We start from the raw sequence: 19461 nt of genomic DNA, 5'->3' as shown, positions 1-19461 counted from the left end.
TTGGAAGACTCCTTCAAAAGGTTCAACCTGATAGTCACCAAGTTATCCAATGTGGGCACCATCCGCAGTAACCATGAAACCAATTTTCAGTTTCTTAATGGTTTGGGAAGACATTGGACTACGGCTAAGATGATAGTCCAAGGCGATAGAAAGATTCACTCTTTGTCACTCTACAAGCTCTATGGAGAGCTGCAAGCACAAGAATCCACCGTACTCAAGGATTGTGTTGACTTTGGAGGACCACTTGCTCTCATAGCACAAACTCCACCGCAGTCACCTTACTCTTCCTCGTATGACACTCCACCACAGTCATACGAAGCTGATTCAGAGTATGATGATGAAGAAGAATTTCAGAAGGCTATTGCTCTGGTTAGCCAACAGTTCAACCGTCTACCACCTCCTTCCTTCCGCAAGAATCATCAGTTCAACAATCCTCCATTCAACTGTAACTTCGGTTCCCAGAATAACCATTCTCGATATCCCAAAAGTTCTCATCCACCACCGCAATCTCAAAATAATCAACCAAAGGAGGTACCGCAGTCTCCTCAAACCACTGACTCCGGTACTCCCTCAGAAGACAAGACTGATGTTGTAATTTGTCACAAATGCAACAAAGAGAATCACTTTGCAAGAGATTGTAAGGCCAATGTAGTAAAAGACCAAGCCTTCTACCTTAGAATGGCTCAAGAACTGGAAGACAAAGAAAAGGCGGAAAAGGCAAGGGCATACGTGGCCCATGTCAAAAGAGACCATCAAGTTTGGTCATCCGGAGACGAAGATGAAACCATCAGCAATGTCAAAGGAAAAGGGAAAATCTGCATGCTGGCCACTGCGGATGATGATGGGTCTACAACGCTGAACAAGAACTACTGCTACATGGCAAAAGATGGAACTCTAAGCATCGTCGAACAGGTAAAACTCATGATCCAAACTCTAAATTATAGCATGCTGCCGTCCTTTCAGACTATAACAAAGCATTAGATGAAAAGAACATTGCGTCCCAAGAGATGTTCCACGTAAGAGGACGACTAGATAACAAAAGACTTAAGATGGCTATGTTAGAGAAGGACCTAGAGTTAGAAAAAGATGCTAGAATGTTAAGTGAAACCCAATTAGAGATAGCTTTGAATCAGAGAGATTTAGCTCAGAGTGAAATTGTACGCTTAAATCTCTTAATTGAAAATTTGTTTAATGAAAGTGAAGCTATTGAAAATTTGGTGAACAATGGAACCGTGGACAATACATACAATTGGGGTTGGTCGAATGGATATCCTACCACAATGGATTCCTCACCCCGGTTTAACAAAGACAGACTGTATGTCCCTCCGGACCGAGAATTTCATTTCCCTGTCAATGACAAAACCTTTCCCGAAGATATCAAAACTCACTTCGGTAGACTGCATAGTCTAAGCAATAACTGTGTCATTGAGGAAATAGTGCCTGAGGTTTCGGGTTACACATGTGATCTAATTCCTATCTGTGGCACCGTTTATCCAAATTCTTAAACATCACCCGTAGTTGATGAAGAAATCGTTGTTGAGGGTCACACATGTGATCTAATTCCACCTCTGTCCTCAGACCGCAGTTCATCACACTGCAGTCAAAAATTTCACAAAAGTCCCACCGCAGTCTCAACTCAGACTTACTCTGCAGTAGTTAAAACATCACTACCGCAGTCCTCAGCAAAAGGAACTATGACTCTTCAGGCGATTCATCATGAATTACCTATAGAGAACTTTGAAGTGGGACAATACTCTCAGATCCCAGAATCTTCAAGTTCGGATGACTCAAGCCCACGTTTTCAAAATTATCCTAAGAATTCCAGGAAACCGCAGTTGAACATCAATGACTGCGGTTCACCAAAATCCTTGGCCAAAAAGGCCTTCAAAGAGGAAATGAGATCTCGAGGCACAAACAGACAAAGTTTTTCAAAAAATAAGAAGCATGTCAGAATTCCTAAGTCCAAGAGTCCAGAAAAATTTGTTTTCTCACACTACATGTCAAAAAACTCTCCTATCAAGAAAACAAACAAAAAGGAAAGTCCAGCTTCAAAAGTCACTCCTGCTTCCTCTGTCAAAACAAAAAGGGGTGTTCAGTCTTTTCAAAACAATGGTTTTCAAGTCTATTCCTCAAATGATCCTAAATGGAAAGGTATTTTACCCACACCAACACTTTTAAAGTCACGTCAAAATTTCAACAAATGGAAGGGTATTCTACCAACTCCACCAAAAGGAACTCAGAAATTTACATGTGCAAAATCTTTTCAAAAATGTACTTTTTCGAAATCCAACAACACTCATGTCAGGAATTACCCACCTCAGACCGGTAACAAGTCCAATTCATCCTTTAAACCACTGACCAAACATAATGTCAAAACAAAAAACAAAACCTCATTTTGTAAATGTCAGTTCAGTTGTCAAAAGAATTTATCTTATGTCAAATCCAATCAGAGTCAGAAACCTAGTACTTTTTCCAAAACTCACAACACTCCAGATCTGATCAAACACCCAGGACTAGGACTAGAAGTTGACAAGAGACCTGTCCCTGCAACCTCGGTTCATGCATCATTCAGAAACACATCAGTTGCCCCAGGCTCCAAACTAGTTTGGATGCCTAAACTAACCGTGTAATTCTCAGGCTTTGTGCAAGGAGGAACAAGAAGATGAGTGGTTAATTGACAGTGCCTGCTCCTTGCACATGACCGGAAGGTTAGAGTACCTTCGGGATTTTAGGCCAATATGCAATGGTGGAAATGTCACATTCGGCAACAATGCGAATGGTGTCATCCGCGGTTACGGTGTTCTCACTACGGGGAACTTCTCCATTCAGAAGGTTGCTTATGTAGAAAGCCTCAAACACAATCTCATCAGTGTTGGCCAACTATGTAAAGCAGGACATCATGTTGAATTTGATGATCAATTTTGTTACGTAATGACAAGTGACAGGAACACATGCCTGATCAAATCCCGATCCGAAGGTACCATGTACCCCTTATATGTCTCTCTGATCATTGGCAAACCGCAGTTATGTTTCCTGTCCAAAGCTGTATCAGAAGTCAGCTGGCTATGGCACCGCAAGCTAGCTCATCTCAACTTCAGGTACATCAACAACTTGGTCACAGGAGAACTAGTCCGAGGTCTCCCTATTCTCAAATTCAGCAACGATACTCTCTGTCCGGCTTGTGAATGTGGTAAACAATCCAAAACAAGTCACCCTCTGATAATGGACTCTTCTATTTCTGAACCTCTGGAGCTATTGCACATTGATCTCTGCGGTCCATCAACCGTAGTCAGTCTCCACCACAAGAAATACATACTAGTTATTGTTGATGACTATACACGCTTCACATGGGTCTTCTTTCTCAGACTCAAATCAGAGACACCGCAGATTTTCATAAACTTCATCAAAGAAATCGAACTTCAGATCAAGCTTCCAGTTAGACGCATCCGTAGTGATAATGGCACTGAGTTCACTAATCATCTTCTCAACAGTTTCTTGGTGTCAAAGGGCATCACTCACAACTTCTCAGCCCCATATATACCGCAACAAAATGGAGTAGTTGAAAGAAGGAACCGCACTCTAGTAGAAGCAGCCAGATCCATGCTTAACTTCGCCCATCTTCCTCTCTACTTCTGGGCTGAAGCTGTAGCAACCGCATGCTTTGTCCAAAACCGAAGCATTGTGTGCAAACGCCTCAATAAAACACCATATGAGGGCCTTAACAACCGCAAGCCAAATGTTCACTTCTTTCATATCTTTGGTTGTAGATGTTTCGTGATCAACAACCGCGATCAGCTTAACAAATTTGCACCGAAGTCTGATGAAGGCATATTCCTTGGTTATTCCACTAACAAGGTTGCTTATCGAGTGCTCATCAGGCGTACAAGGCTGATCATTGAAAGCTTCGATGTGAAATTTGATGATTCTCACATCCGCAACGCTCCTCCATCCACTGAAACCACTGCAATCATGGAGAGTGACATTCCTGCTTCTTCAGGACCCTTGAATCTAGTTGAAGTCAATTATGATGATCTTTTCGATCCTGTTGAAACGGCGAAACTATCCGAGGTTCTTGTGTCACCCACAGCTCAACAACAACACGCTGATGTCTCTGGACCATCTCTATCTGAAGTAGCATCTCTCAATACTTTCACCTCTCCGGTTGAGGGGGAAAGCTCTACTCCGGATCAAGCAACAACCGTCGAGGTTCCAGTACCTGATGCTGTTCAAAGTCCCACCCACAGAGAAGCAATACCATCAAACGTATCTTCGGATTCGGATGATGAAATCATAGAAAACATTGACACCAGCACCGATCCAAGGATTATCACTCTCCCATCCGCAGTCCAGGGGGAACCTTCTCAGGTTCCAGAGGAACTCCCATCAGCAATCCAGGGGGAACCTCTCCCAACCATTCAAGAAAACTCCACTCTCGTTCCAACAAACCAAGATGACTCAGCAGGATGTTCTCAAATCCAGGAGGAACTGCCATCCCCCACCGCAGCTTCTTCTGATATTCAAGATATTCCCTCTACTGCAGCTGCTGATCATCTACAGCCCCATCTACATGTATGGACGAAGGACCACCCACCAGGTCAAATCATCGGCAACCCATCCGCAGGCATCCAAACTCGATCTTCCCAGGACCTATCTGACCACTGCCACTATGCAGCATTCATGTCCTCGGTAGAACCCATAACGATCAAAGAAGCATTGCTTGAACCTGACTGGATAGCTGCAATGTAAGAAGAGCTAGAAGAATTTCAAAGAAACAAAGTTTGGCAGCTCGTTCCAAAGCCATGTGGTTGTTGGATTAATGTCTAAGTCCATAACTATAATTGGTAAGACTTGACCCGACCCGGCATGGTCCATTTGGGTTGCATGGCATCATGCATTTGGATAGACTATAATGAGAGAAATAACACTTAAGGTTGGTTAATATATTATAAGTTCTAATATATTAATAAGGTTATTTAATTAGTATTGATCAAGAATTAATTTGGAATTAATTAAGTGATCAAAAGGAGACTAATTAAATATATGAGTTGATTGTGTAAATCATTCATTCTTATATATGTGGGCTTGTGATCCAAGATTCCTTATGTTGGACTAAGTCCATGGGGTGACCCATGGATACTCCATGGAGGTTAAAATCCATGGAGCATAAGGAATGGGTAAAGTTATGAGTTACATGGTGTAAACCTAATAGCCACCATATAAAAGAATCTCATGGCTCAAGAAATCGTGCACTAATGTGTGAATATGAGGGCTAGACGATTTCAAGGAGTGTTCCATTTCTCTCAAGTCATTCCATGTGCATTTGGTGTTGTGTGAACCATTTGAGGTGTCACACTTGCGGCACTAGGCACTCAAGCTTCATGGAGACAAGCTACATCAAACAAAGGTATGTATTCTATCCATTTGATTACCCAAGTATCAAGTATTGTATGCTAGATAGGGTAATACCTTGGAAAGTTCATAATTGCATGTATAATAGAGAAAACATAGATCCAAGGTATTTAGGGTTGCATGTACACTTAGGAGTGTTAGAATGCGCAAAACCCATCAGTGGTGTCCGAGCCAAGGCTTGTTTTCTTGTTATACTTGCAAAATTAGCTGAAAAATCGAATTGTATTAGTTTAAAAGTTATGCTAATTACTTGAAAAAAAAAATTTGATGTGAATTATCTTTGTTCATATGAGTTTATTAGATTAATAGAAAAGTTAATTGATTATGTGTTTTCAATCCATTTTAATCTAAGAGTTGATTCTAAAATGTGTTTTTGTAACTTGTCCTCAAGTTATATGAAAAGTCACATTTAAGTTTCATAAAACTCATAAAAAGTTGGCAATGGTTACAAAAATGAAGAGTCTTGTCCTCATTAAATGGTTTTATGACTCCATAACTTGTCCTCAAGTTATGGAGGTTCAAGAGTCACTTCATTAAATGATAAAATATGTAACCTTAATTAGTTCCATAAGTTACAAAAATAAAGAAAAGTTACATTCTTTTATTAGTTTAAAGTCTTCCATAACTTGTCCTCAAGTTATGGAACTTGAAGAGTTTTTTTTTTTTTTTTTTTTTTTTTATAATTATAACTACTTTAAACACATAAGTTATGGAATTAATTAGTTTTGAATATTTTCAAAACTTGCCCTCGAGTTTTGGAATTTGTAAAGTTTTCCCCATGAATACTTTAATTCCAAGTTAGCCCTTAGAATTTTAAAAGTTAAAATTCAACCCTTATACTTTATAGTATTATAAGTTAATAATAAATATATGTATAAGAGCAAGTCAGTCTTACCGTTAGTAGGCCTCATTCACGAAGCCGGTCTATAAGGGGGGTATAAGGTTACTGCTTATAAAATGGCAGTTTAATGGGTGTCCACTCTCACCCACCGCTTCCTTGACTGGTGGATGGTCGTTAGCCGAACGGGTAGGACAAGGACTATAATTCTCCCTTCATTAAAAGTATTAATGATAAATACTAACTAACTAAACCTTATAAATTCCCAATCTTAGTTACTTAGGAAAATGTGAATAAGGTGCTAATCCATGAAATTACACTTTGCACTTTGTTTAAACCGTTAGTGGAGTATGTGTGGTTAACCAGCACTCTAACCTAGATTTAACAAGGTAGGCAAAGGGTAACTTAATATTTATCATAGTATCGGTGGAGCTCGTGTGGTTAACCGGCACATCGATTGAGGGGTAAAATTAAGGGTACCAAGTTAATTTGCATGGTTATTCACACCTTGTTTGTGATCCTCGGCATCCCAGTCACAAACTTGAGAGGGCACACTCGAGATTCAAACATGCCATTGAAAGTTCAATGTATCTCAAAAGATCTAGGAGTTTCAAATCCAATTAAAACTTAATTATATTTCGTTTTTCATGGTGGAAACTGGTAAATCGTCATTACCTACCTTCAACTATTTTATAACTTGGATTACGGCATCCCTCTTCCAGTTATAAATAGGTTGTTGGGTCCTAGCCTTAATATTTCATATTGGGTGTTATATTAAGGACTTTAAATCAACTAAACTTGAATATCTCCCAAAAGATGTCTAGTTCAGACATCTATGATCTTCCCAAATCTCTTGGAACTTTACTTCCTCCACCTCCTCCAATTATTCTCCCTAACCCACAAGTTCAACGTCACTCAAGCCCTAATGGCAAGCAAGGTCTATGTGTGATCACATCTTGGAGATGAAGTCACATATTGACAAGCCGGGAGAGTTGGGTGTCAAAGTCTTGAGAAAGTTGGATGTTCAATCACTTTCTAAGTCACATAGTGAGTTCCTTTGGGACTACTATGAAACAGACTATGACATGAACCTTAATGATCATATCTATTTGCTTGGTGCTACTAAATCAGCAATGATTTGGAGGACCAGTAAAGCAAATTTGATTAGAAGATCAACTTCCTAAACTTCCATGGACTTTGAAAATGGTAACATTGGATATCCAGAAAATCTTTCGCTTCCCAATGGAAAGGGATTGGCCATAGTCAACTCGGTTGACCAAATGGTAAAGAGAAAGGCAAGTCTGTGATAGTCCAGTACACCATTCCCAAAGAGTCCATATGTTTCTCTTTCCAAAGGAAGGGGCATTGATTGCGAAGCTGCCTATTTACCTGAAAGATCATAAGGTTGATCAAGTCAAGAAGTTTGACTCTTCTTCAGGTAAAAGTCGATTATCTAGCTCTGTTAAGTTTCTATTATGAGATTCTCATTACATGATGTGACTGGGTCACATGTTGATGCTTTAAGAATCAAAGAAAAGTGAAGGAACTTAAAGGAAGTACATGCTGATTCTGATCACGAAGATGGATTTCGATCGCATGGTATGGTGATCAGAATTTTTGAAGTTGTTACTTAGGAGTTATGATATATTGCTTAGGAATAGATAACAACAAGTTTTTCATATGCATTTGCACAGGAAGGATAATTTTTTTCCGCAAAGTTTTGAAATAAAATAAAAGGTTTTAATTTTATATTTATTTTTAATATCCTTACAAGTGGCATTTGTGAAAAATGGTTGTTTATATGATTCCATTGATAGCAATATTTGGAAAAAAAATGGACTTGATTCTTTCGTTTGTGGTAGTGTCATAATTTACCAAATAAGGTAAGATTCTTATTCCCAAGGCTTCAGTTGGATAGAAACTTGGAATCATGCAAGTTGAATAGTGTGATGAATGAGAACTTTCAAGCATTGGAAAATTAAGACTTGTTCACATGGATGTGTGAATCAAGTGAAGGACTAAAGGGATCGAGTACACATTCTTGTGCACTGGTCATGTCCACCATAAAGCTCGTTAAGACTATTCGTCATGATTTACTAAAGTTTAGTAAATATGGTTATACTTACAAGTTTAAGTATAATTCTGAAACATTGGAAAAGTCTCAATGTATGGCAGAACGAATGCGAAGAATCAAATTAGGCAGAAAGATAAAAGTTTCTCAAATCTGAAAAGATGGGAGAGTACTTTAGTATCATGTTTTGTGATCATCTTAATGATTAAAGAACCACATCACAATTGGTCTTCTAAGGACATCTTAGTGCATTCTTATTACTAAGAAGAGGAGTCATGAATTGTTGAAATGGTTAAATCAAGAAGATGAGTCATACTTCGTTTCAAAAAAAGTCTTAGAGTCATACTCCAAGATTGTAACTTGAGTGACATATCTTAAAGAAAGGTTTAAAACACTTGTCAAATGTAAGAGTAAAAGTGTCCTACTCTTGTACATTTGAAATTGGTAAGTTGTGATGTTTTGGATAAAACAAAGACCAACTAAGGCCAATTATGTGAAGTGTTTGTCTTGATAAAGAATCCGCACTATCTCTTGAATATTTGGCAAGATAGTCTTATATGTCAAGAGGATAGTGGGAGTCTTAAAGATCATAAAAAGAATTTCAAGAACTAATCAAGAATAAAACCTGAGGTTCTTCACTAGCACACGACTTGAGGTTTATAACCTATCGTGTTGACATATTTTGTGCCCATTCCAGTTAAAGTTGGCTTTGCATAGGAGTTCTGAAAGTTCTTAATTGGTTGCATAACAACTTGGAAGCAATGGCAGGCCCTATACTGCCAGGTGGCAAGAAGTTAAGATTGCATAAGTTCAGTCCATATGAGTTTGGATTTGTCATTATCCTTGTCTTGTGACTATGGTTTTGACGATTCACATGGATAAGAACACATACACCATAAAATCTAAGGGTCATAAGGTTTCTCTCTGATTCATGAAAATGATGGTGAGGAAACACTTCCACCAAGTAGATTTGAAGCAGATGGCAAAAGGTCTAAACAATTGAGACTATGATTACGGCATCCCTTTTCATAGTTCTGAAATTGTTTAGACACACATGCATGCTATCTAAGGAAAGGTGTATGATTTTGATAAAGTTTTATCAAAGCATCTCGTATCAGAAATCTGAACTTTGGTAAGAAAGTCAATAAAGTATTGATTTCTAGAAGTCCAGCTGATTTCTGAGTACATGTCAAAGCTAGTGGGAGCATAAGTGTTATGCTAATAATCATCATGTTAGTGGGAGCATGATAATTATTGTTAGTGTTGCAAGTTAGAAATGTTAATTATAGAAAACAAAAGTTTCAATTCGTGAGGCTGCAGGGATTGAAAAAGTTGTTTTGCTATAATTAAGGGAGAGGATATACTTCATTTCAGTTCTAAAGGCTTAGATTGAGACCTTAATCATCTTTAGTCAAGAATATATATATGAATTTCATGTTGGATTGGTTCAACTTAAGGAAATTCTATATATTGCGTTCTCAAAATTCGATTATGATTACGGCATCCCTCTTCATAGTCAAATTTTGAAAACATGGCAAATAAAAATATTGTAGCAAAAGACTGGTCTAGAATCATGTCTTTATGTGAGACATCATGAATCGTGTACCATTTGCTTTGGGTACAGGATCGATTGCATGTGCTATAATATTTGTCATTTCTAAATTTTTCCAAATGCCCAGAGGCATTAAGAAGGGAAAAGGTCTAGAATTGGATATGACTAAAATGATTAAGCAATTGTCGAGGACAATCTGAGGTTTACCAAAGATTGGTTGCTCAGGGACAGTTGGAAGTATAGTGCTAATTTTGGAAGGACCATATTGACATATTCTGAAAAGTGGCATCTCTTATTCAGAAGTGACAGTCAAAATGAGAATATGGAGTTGTCTCCATAGGTGGAAGTTATCTGTGTAAGATTAGAAAACTTAATGCAAGAAGCATGTCCAAAGCAATGTACTTTGAATATGAGACTTAGTTTCCATGGAGTTGATCTCCATTGGAATACCTTATAATGACTGTTGACAAGTCTTTGTGACTTTGTACATATTCATTACAGGAGGGTGAGTGCATATAAGTTTAAAATCTAAACAGATTTCGATAAATGATAGGAATTTGAAATTCTCACATTTTTCGATAAGGATTTGGGAGTGTGAAATTAGAATCATTGAAATTTTGTTCAATTGGTTTATTTCACAAAGTAAGGATCATAGACAAACATAGAGTGCATACTTGGTGTATGGCAAAGCTATTGTTTAAGAAAAACATAGTGTACATGCTTGGAGCATGGGACAACTAGTGTTTTTAATTCAAGTATAAAGTTGATAAAACCGAAACAATGAATAATGAGTAATCAGTATGGTGATAAATAAAAGTGTTTATTTATATTCATAGGGTTTGATACCATATTTGATTCATTTATTCTTGTGTTTCACTTTGCATGTTTTGACTTCCAGAATAACTAAGTCGCTCTTCCTGAATGATTAAGTTATTCAAACCATCCACAGTCGGTCATATGTTGGAAGTAGATATGAATCAAGACTGTCATGGGTTGGTTTGTAGAGGTCCAAGTTGGTGGAAAAAGTGGTGCTACAACACTCATGAGTGCTCATAAGTTCTGAGTATTGGATTCAACCCGCCCTCATTTGAATCACTTCATGGATTTTATCACGAGTGATCATGAGACGATAATATCTTATATTCTTCAAACCTAGAGATATGAGTTGTTACTATGAGTTGGTTGTACATTGATTGCACGAAAACGCATTCGGTAACTCGATGTTATAAAACGTGCCTTTGTGTATGATTCAACAAGTAGTAGAACAAGCCATATGAGTCGAAGTTTATCCATTCCTTTTACCTTCGGGATAAAAGCGATATCTGTGGGCCCCTCGATGATTTAAATATGATACATGTGAGTGCTTGGCCAAGCCATGACTGATTTGATTTGTTCAATCAGTCAGTCATCATGAATCGGAAATCGGGAAACAACAAATGGACAGAGAGAATGATTGATAATCCATGTCTCAGTCCATATGATATCTAGAATGGAGGAATATATGATCCCTTATCTAATGGACAAGTCATTGACAAAGGTCAGAGTTCATCGACAAGGTCAGAGTTCGACAGAAGCTTTTGAGAGCTACGATTGTTGATCGGTTCCTGAAGTCATACACAATAATAGTTTTAGACTTATCCAAGTGGGAGACTGTTGGATTAATGTCTAAGTCCATAACTATAATTGGTAAGACTTGACCCGACCCGGCATGGTCCATTTGGGTTGCATGGCATCATGCATTTGGATAGACTATAATGAGAGAAATAACACTTAAGGTTGGTTAATATATTATAAGTTCTAATATATTAATAAGGTTATTTAATTAGTATTGATCAAGAATTAATTTGGAATTAATTAAGTGATCAAAAGGAGACTAATTAAATATATGGGTTGATTGTGTAAATCATTCATTCTTATATATGTGGGCTTGTGATCCAAGATTCCTTATGTTGGACTAAGTCCATGGGGTGACCCATGGATACTCCATGGAGGTTAAAATCCATGGAGCATAAGGAATGGGTAAAGTTATGAGTTACATGGTGTAATCCTAATAGCCACCATATAAGAGAATCCCATGGCTCAAGAAATCGTGCACTAATGTGTGAATATGAGGGCTAGACGATTTCAAGGAGTGTTCCATTTCTCTCAAGTCATTCCATGTGCATTTGGTGTTGTGTGAACCATTTGAGGTGTCACACTTGGGGCACTAGGCACTCAAGCTTCATGGAGACAAGCTACATCAAACAAAGGTATGTATTCTATCCATTTGATTACCCAAGTATCATGTATTGTATGCTAGATAGGGTAATACCTTGGAAAGTTCATAATTGCATGTATAATAGAGAAAACATAGATCCAAGGTATTTAGGGTTGCATGTACACTTAGGAGTGTTAGAATGCGCAAAACCCATCAGTGGTCACTCCATTGTTGGCACTAGATGGATGTTCAAAAACAAGATGGATGAATCTGGTGCGGTAGTCAGAAACAAGGCAAGGCTAGTTGCAAAGGGGTATAATCAACTTGAAGGCATTGACTACGATGAAACGTATGCTCCGGTAGCACGCATGGAAGCTATCCGGATCTTCCTTGCATACGCAGCCTACAAGAACGTCAAGGTACACCAAATGGACGTTAAGAGTGCCTTTCTCAATGGGGAACTAAAAGAAGAGGTCTATCTTCTGCAACCTCCAGGGTTTGAAAACGTTGAATTCCCAGACAACTGCTACAAGCTTGAAAAAGCAGTCTACGGTCTGAAGCAAGCCCCAAGAGCATGGTATGAGACTCATTCTGAATTTCTCGTCTCATCCGGGTACAAGAGAGGAGTGATTGACCCCATGTTATTTAGAAAAGCTAATGGTGACCACCTTATGCTTGTACAAATATATGTGGATAATATCATCTTCGGTTCGACTGATCAAGGCATGGTGGATGAATTTGCTAAGCTCATGACCAACAAGTTCAAAATGAGCATGAATAGAGAGATCAATTTCTTTCTAGGACTTCAAGTGAAACAAATTCCGCAAGGGATATTCATTCATCAAGAGAAATACACCACTGTACTTTTAAAGAAATATTCCATGGACAACTGTTCTTCTGCTAAGGTCCCCATGGCCTTCGGTTATAAGATCTCTGCTGATCCCGCAGGCGAACCTGTGGATCATAAGACTTATCGAGGTATCATTGGTTCTTTGATGTACCTCACCGCAAGCAGGCCAGACATTGTTTTTGCAACTGGTGTATTGCAAGATATCAGGCGGACCCAAAAGTGTCACATATGACCGCAACCAAACAGATACTACGGTACCTGAAAGGAAGCAAATCTCTTGGTCTATGGTACCCTGCAGGCAATGACTTCAGCCTGCAAGCTTTCACAGATGCGGATCATGCCGGATGCAGATTAGACCGCAAAAGTACTTCAGGAGGATGTCAATTTTTGGGTGGAAGACTTGTCAGCTGGTCTTCAAGAAAACAAAGCTGTGTTTCTCTTTCTACTGCAGAAGCTGAGTATGTGGCCGCAGCCAGTTGTTGCTCTCAAGTCCTTTGGATGAAAACTCAACTAATGGACTACGGGTATAGAATGCTGCGGATACCGATCTATTGTGACTCAGAAAGTGCTATTGCTATCTCTCACAATCCAATTCAGCACTCCAAGACTAAACATATTGAACTACGGTATCACTTCATCAAAGACCACATCTTAAAAGGTAACATTGAACTCATCTTTGTACCTTCTCATGAAGAGATTGCTGATGTGTTCACAAAATCGCTCGATTCCACAAAGCTTAACACCTTCCTGCAAATGTTAGGAATGATGAATCCAAACCCGTAATTCTTTTTGAGTTGTTAGCTACCGCAGACCATCCTTGGTCTCCGTTGCGGTTCTAATTAAGAGTTATCTATGATAGATGGTTATGGTACCGCAGTCTAGGTACCGCAACCATATATTATACTTATCTCTCATGGGTCTTTATTGTCTGTTATTACTAATCTTTGTATAAGTGTTTCTCCTCAGTTCCTCACTGCAGTCTTTTCCTTGTCCATCCGCAATGACTTTCCAACCGCAATGAAATTTCCATCCGCGATGACTTTCCAACCGCAATGAAACTTCCATTCGCGATGATGTTTCCAATCGCAATGCAGCTTCCATCCGCGATCACGTTACTCATTTATTAAACTGTTTCATCAAATCCTAAATCTTTTGTGTGCTATTTAATGATCCTTCATTAAATAAAACATTAAATATAAAAACATTCCCTTAGAAACTGTCTCATTCTCTTTATGCATAATCCTTGTGTCAGACCTATTTTAGGGATGATGACAAAAAGAACGTTTTCCCATAAACTCATCCTTAATTTGTCCTTTCCTCTCCCTAATACGTCCCATCCGTTACAACTTCCTCTCCCATCACCCCCACGATCACTTGACACATCGATTGAGGCCTGACTTTTCATTAAATGCAAACCCCTTTTAGTAAATGTCCCAAATCTTTTTTAAACCGTTTTAATTATTTCTGGATGAGATTTAACCCCAAATTCAAAGATTCCCCCCAAATACCAAACGACGTTTTTACCCTATATTTACCTTTTACCTAGGGTTAAAATCCTTCAACCCTTTGTAAACCCATCTTCTTCCCCAAATTCACTTCACGCTTTCTGAACATCGATCATTCCCTCTCTCTCAATAAAAAACACTTCAAGAACTCTGTTTTTCTACTTCTTCTCTCAAGCTCTCAAAAATGGTGAAATCAGGTGCATCAAAGAAGCAATCTAAGGCTTCAGGCTCAGTAAACCCCACTGGATCAGACACTCCAACAATCGCATCAAGCAACTTTCGAGCAGTGTTTGAAGATCATCCCTCATACAATGCTCCAACCAAGATCACGATCAAATTTCTGAAGAACCATCCCCTATTTGGTCCATTTGACGCATTCACAGATGTTGTTCCAGTTTCAACTCTCTTCAGGTGTGCATTTTCTGCTTATTGCCCACTAGAAAACCCCCAAGAAGTTCACCTCAACCTCATTAACGATTCTTTGGTCATCTTGTCCAAAGAAAAGTTCTTATCTGCCATTAATCTTCTGGTTCATCCATCCATCAAGATTTTCTCACCTTCAATGGCGGACGTTACATCTGCACTCTATCAAATGGGGTATCAAAAACCAATCAGAGGGATTGGTGAGTTCAAGAAGAACCAGCTACCTGCGGTTTGGCAGTTCGTATGCCACTTTGTCATCCGCTGTCTATCTGGCAGAACCGGAGGCATTGACAACATGGGATTAGAGCTTTTGGAATTAGTATGGAGCATATTCACCGGACATGACGTCAACTACGGGCAGATCCTTTGGGACGATTTTCTTCAGTACATTCCCAAGGAGAACCCAAAGGAGAACCCAACAGAGCTCACATTTGCTCGATTCTGGTCTCTCTACATATCAGACCTACATGCGGATGCTGGACTAGATATGGGTAGTGACATCAATTTCTTTGTCACTAAGGATCTCAAAAGGTACAATACCTCTTCCAATCAATCTGTTTTTGGACCAATCCGCAGACTCCCTACTCACATTCTTTCAACCCTTGGTCTTGAGACTGCTGATGTCTCAGACCACATTGAGGTTACGGAAGGTATTGCCCCATACCCTCCTACCCCGCCTCTTCCTTAAATATCTGCAATTATAAACCCTGAGGGTACCGCAGTCCCCTCTGCCACTACACTATCCAATCTTTCTCAAAGAAAAAAGCAGTTGGCAACCAAGAAGCAGAGAACCCCAAAGAAAAACGCTCCCAAACCAACCGCACCCATGAAGAAACGAAAAACCAAACCTACCCCAATTCCATCTAGCAGTGATTCTGATGAGGATAGGCAACCGATTGCTATCCTCAAGAAAAGAAAAACCGATTCCCCTAGCCAAATGCATGACCGGACCATGCTGAAGCCTCTCAAAAGGCTCCAGTAGTCCTTGGGGTGGCCGCAGACCCATTCAACACCACCATCATTTTCCAGTCAGACTCAGAAACTGAGTCTGATTCACAACATCGTGGAGACTCCCCCCCCCCCCCAGTTCACTCCCAAGGGGATGGTACTGGTGCACGCCCTAAGGTCTCCAGGGCTTCCCGACTGCATTTCTTTTCACCCGAGGAGTTGAGCTCCATCCTTTTAAACGTCACCCATACACTACAAACACCTTCCCACCCGCAGGGCACTTCTTCCGCCCATGCCAGAATTGAGCCGAGGCCACACTTGACCATGGGTCAAGGAGACCAAGGAAGCTCAAGAAATCCTACTCTGCTTACATCTTTTACAGGTGGTTTAGGCACGGTGAGCACAAATGTGCTAGGATCCGTGGACCCGAAGGACACTTCGGTGCGTTTTTCAGGATTTAACGGAGAAGATTCAAATGATTCTTGGTTACGGTACACACCAGTAACCGAGTCAGATAAAAAGAAATATGCTGCATTCAGAAGGGCATTCCAAGCCCGCAAGGAACAACAGATCAAGCAGCAGCAGCAAAAGGAACAGGAAATCTAGCTCGTGGCTAAGTATTGGGCAAATGCCATCAGCAATGCCAGTACCGTAGCCACCATTCAAAAGGTTCAAGCTTGGATGGATGAGATGGCTGAAACAATTTTAAAAGCTCAAGCTTCAGGTGCAGCCACGGGTACCTCCAACGTCCCTCCTACTCCAACTCCCAATCCAATTCCCACTCCAACAGTCCGTGAATCCCAAGACGAAGGTACTGCAGTCGAAGTCAGTTATGCACCCACCTTTGGTCTTGATGATGAAGATATCCAAGAGGTCAACAAGCCCAGCCCCTCAGATGATGACTTAATGATGTTTGATGAGGAAGAGGAGTCCAGCGGTTCCCACCATTCAACTTCCAAGCCTAAAGAAAAGAAGAAAAAGAAGAAGAATGCGGTCTCCAGAAAAGAGTTCCTAAGCCTACAAGCCAAAGTTGATCAGATTTTGGCTGCGATCAAGCCCACTCAACCGCAACCTGAAGATACTCCAGGACCGCAGTCCCTGATCGAACGTATTGAACGTCTGGAAACAAGGGAACGCATGGCTGCTGAAAGAATCTCTCTCAAAGTAGAGATGGGAATCCGGTCCCTTGACAACAACCGCAAGGCGGACCACAAGGAATTTATGACTGCAGCGGAACGCCTCATCTCTGAGGTGACCGCAATCAAAACGGATCTCCAAGCGGCCATCGCGGATCAAGCCTCTCAGTATAAGAAATTGATAGATGAGACTCATACTGCTTATGATTCCACTATCTCTGTTCTTCAAGCCACAATTAACAGACTGCAGAAATCCCTGTCCTCCAACTTCCATGGTCCAGAGATCCTCCAGCTCACAAAGGAAATCCACAAGCTGCTCTTCAGCTCCTCCACACCTAACAATCAACAATTGGCAGAAGCTCTAAAAGCTCAATTCCAAGAAGTATGTGCCAAGGTTGATGGACTTAAGCAATGGCTTGAGGAAGCTCCTCCGTTGCATCCCTCAAGAGGGGGAAGTAAAGAAGAAGAAGAAGAGGAAGTCCATCACTCTGAATCCATTTCTCAACATCAGAGTCCCCCCATCACCACAGAAAAAATTCCCACACCGCAACCATCTCAACATACTCCATCTCCTCACACTTCACCTCGAAAGGAGTTCACTCCCAACAAGCCAGAAACTCATCCCCACTTCAAAAACCTTGCGGAGAACATGTCATCTCCAAGCTCTACAGACTCTCCTGCCACCGCACAAAGAAAACACGACTAGAAGGCAGCCAAACTGGCAGAGCTTATTTGGAGAGAATGCGGGTTTGATACCATGATGGATGAATCCTTGATAAATTCTTGGATCAATCCTCACCGCAGGTTGCTGGATGAAGACTATTGACCCCACCTTACCTACGATGAACCTCCCTCGGACGGGTACTGGGATGTACCAATTTCTCCAAATGCCAAGTACTTCACAGTATTTGAGCAATTCGACCGCAGCCTTCCTGACCACAAGAGACTGCCAATGGAGTTTGAGAGACTTAGTCTTTTTCATGCTAAACATGCCTCCTCCATTGAGAACATATGGTCTAACGACAGACCATCCGTAGTCAAGAACTACAAAGTCCGGAAATTTATGAAGGCTGAATACATCCAGTACACCCTCACAAGAAGGGAACATGACTACATCCGCAGCCATGCAGATTTTCCTTTCATGAATCCGGAAGAAATCTTCCTCATTGCCAAGGTGTTTCAAAACAAATCAGAAAAGCACCCCAAAATGAAAATTGCGCTTGAAAAGGCCAACACTTTTCTAAAGGAAACTGTCTGCGATTTTGCCAAGATAGATGCGGATATCTACCCCACCATCCTTAAGAAGTTTGATCTCCCACCTTTTGACCTGTGCCAATGCCTACTGAAGGCTTTCAAGAAAGATCTCTAGGCGCAACAAACTTTCCTGAACTTGGAGTCATATTCAAAAGGAAGACCGACAATGTCAAATACTTCATTCCTATGACTGCCATGCATCGCCTCACCAGAAAACAACTTGACATCTGCCGAACCGCAGTCGAAAGATCGAAGCACACCACCGCAGAAGTCAAGTTCGAGATCTCAAGAAGAATCACCTGGCTGGAAAACATCAGGAAGTTTTGGTGGATTCTGATCAAGTTTCTCAAACTTGATAGCTGAACCGAAGTTAAAGAGGTCACTTAGGGGGAAATTGTTGAATCATGAAAGTGACCCTCTTGAACTTTGCTACCGCAGCCACTTCAGCACCCGCAGTCAGTCTTTTCATCAGCAACCGCAACTGCAACCGGACTCTTGCTACCGCAGTTAACTTAGCTAGATTACTTCATTTTTCTTTATTGTAATACACTCTATTATCCAGTATGCCTTGCATGGCTACGTATAGAGATGTAATCTAGTGCACTTTTGAGTTTCTATAAATAGAGACTTATTCTCTTGTATCCAACATGGATAACTTATGCTTCTATTCTAAATACATTTCTCTGAAGTTATCTTCTCTATTTCTCTATCTTTCTACTCTTCACTTCTTACTTGTTACTGGAACATAACTGATTATAACCTCTCTTCGGAGCAAGTCTTTGAGACTTAATCACCAAGTTTGATCTACCTTATTAACTCGGTTTGAATGCATTCCTTGTTATGAATCAACTTGTGTGTTTTCTTGATATAACAATTGTCGTCATTTCTATTTCTTTACATTTCCGCAACTAACTCTCTAACTATTTAACTCTAACTTATTAATATTATTGTTGAGCTTTCAGATCCTTTGAGATTAACTATTCCGCAATATACTTGTTATAACGTTTTGTTCAAGTGTATCTCTAAGTTTTTCTCTCAACAATTGCTTTATTCAAAGTGTGATAATCAACAAAAAAATGTCAACTTCTATCTTTTTTCTTCACGAGTAACAACAGACTAGAGAAAGGGTTGGAACTCGATTGTATCACTTCCGCTTTTAACATGTAGTTTTTAGGTTAGTTTTTTTATTTATCTACTTACAAAACATAATTATATCATATTCATCATTGAGAACAACGATGAATTAGAGTTTTTATATCGAAAATCTATTCTTTATAA

This window comes from Lactuca virosa, chromosome 6 (assembly GCF_052849685.1).
Source record: "Lactuca virosa cultivar CGN04683 chromosome 6, Lactuca_virosa_CGN04683_v6, whole genome shotgun sequence".
NCBI classification, from domain to species: Eukaryota; Viridiplantae; Streptophyta; class Magnoliopsida; order Asterales; family Asteraceae; genus Lactuca; species Lactuca virosa.
The sequence above is the reverse complement of the archived record's forward strand: the minus strand, read 5'-3'. Positions refer to the sequence as shown.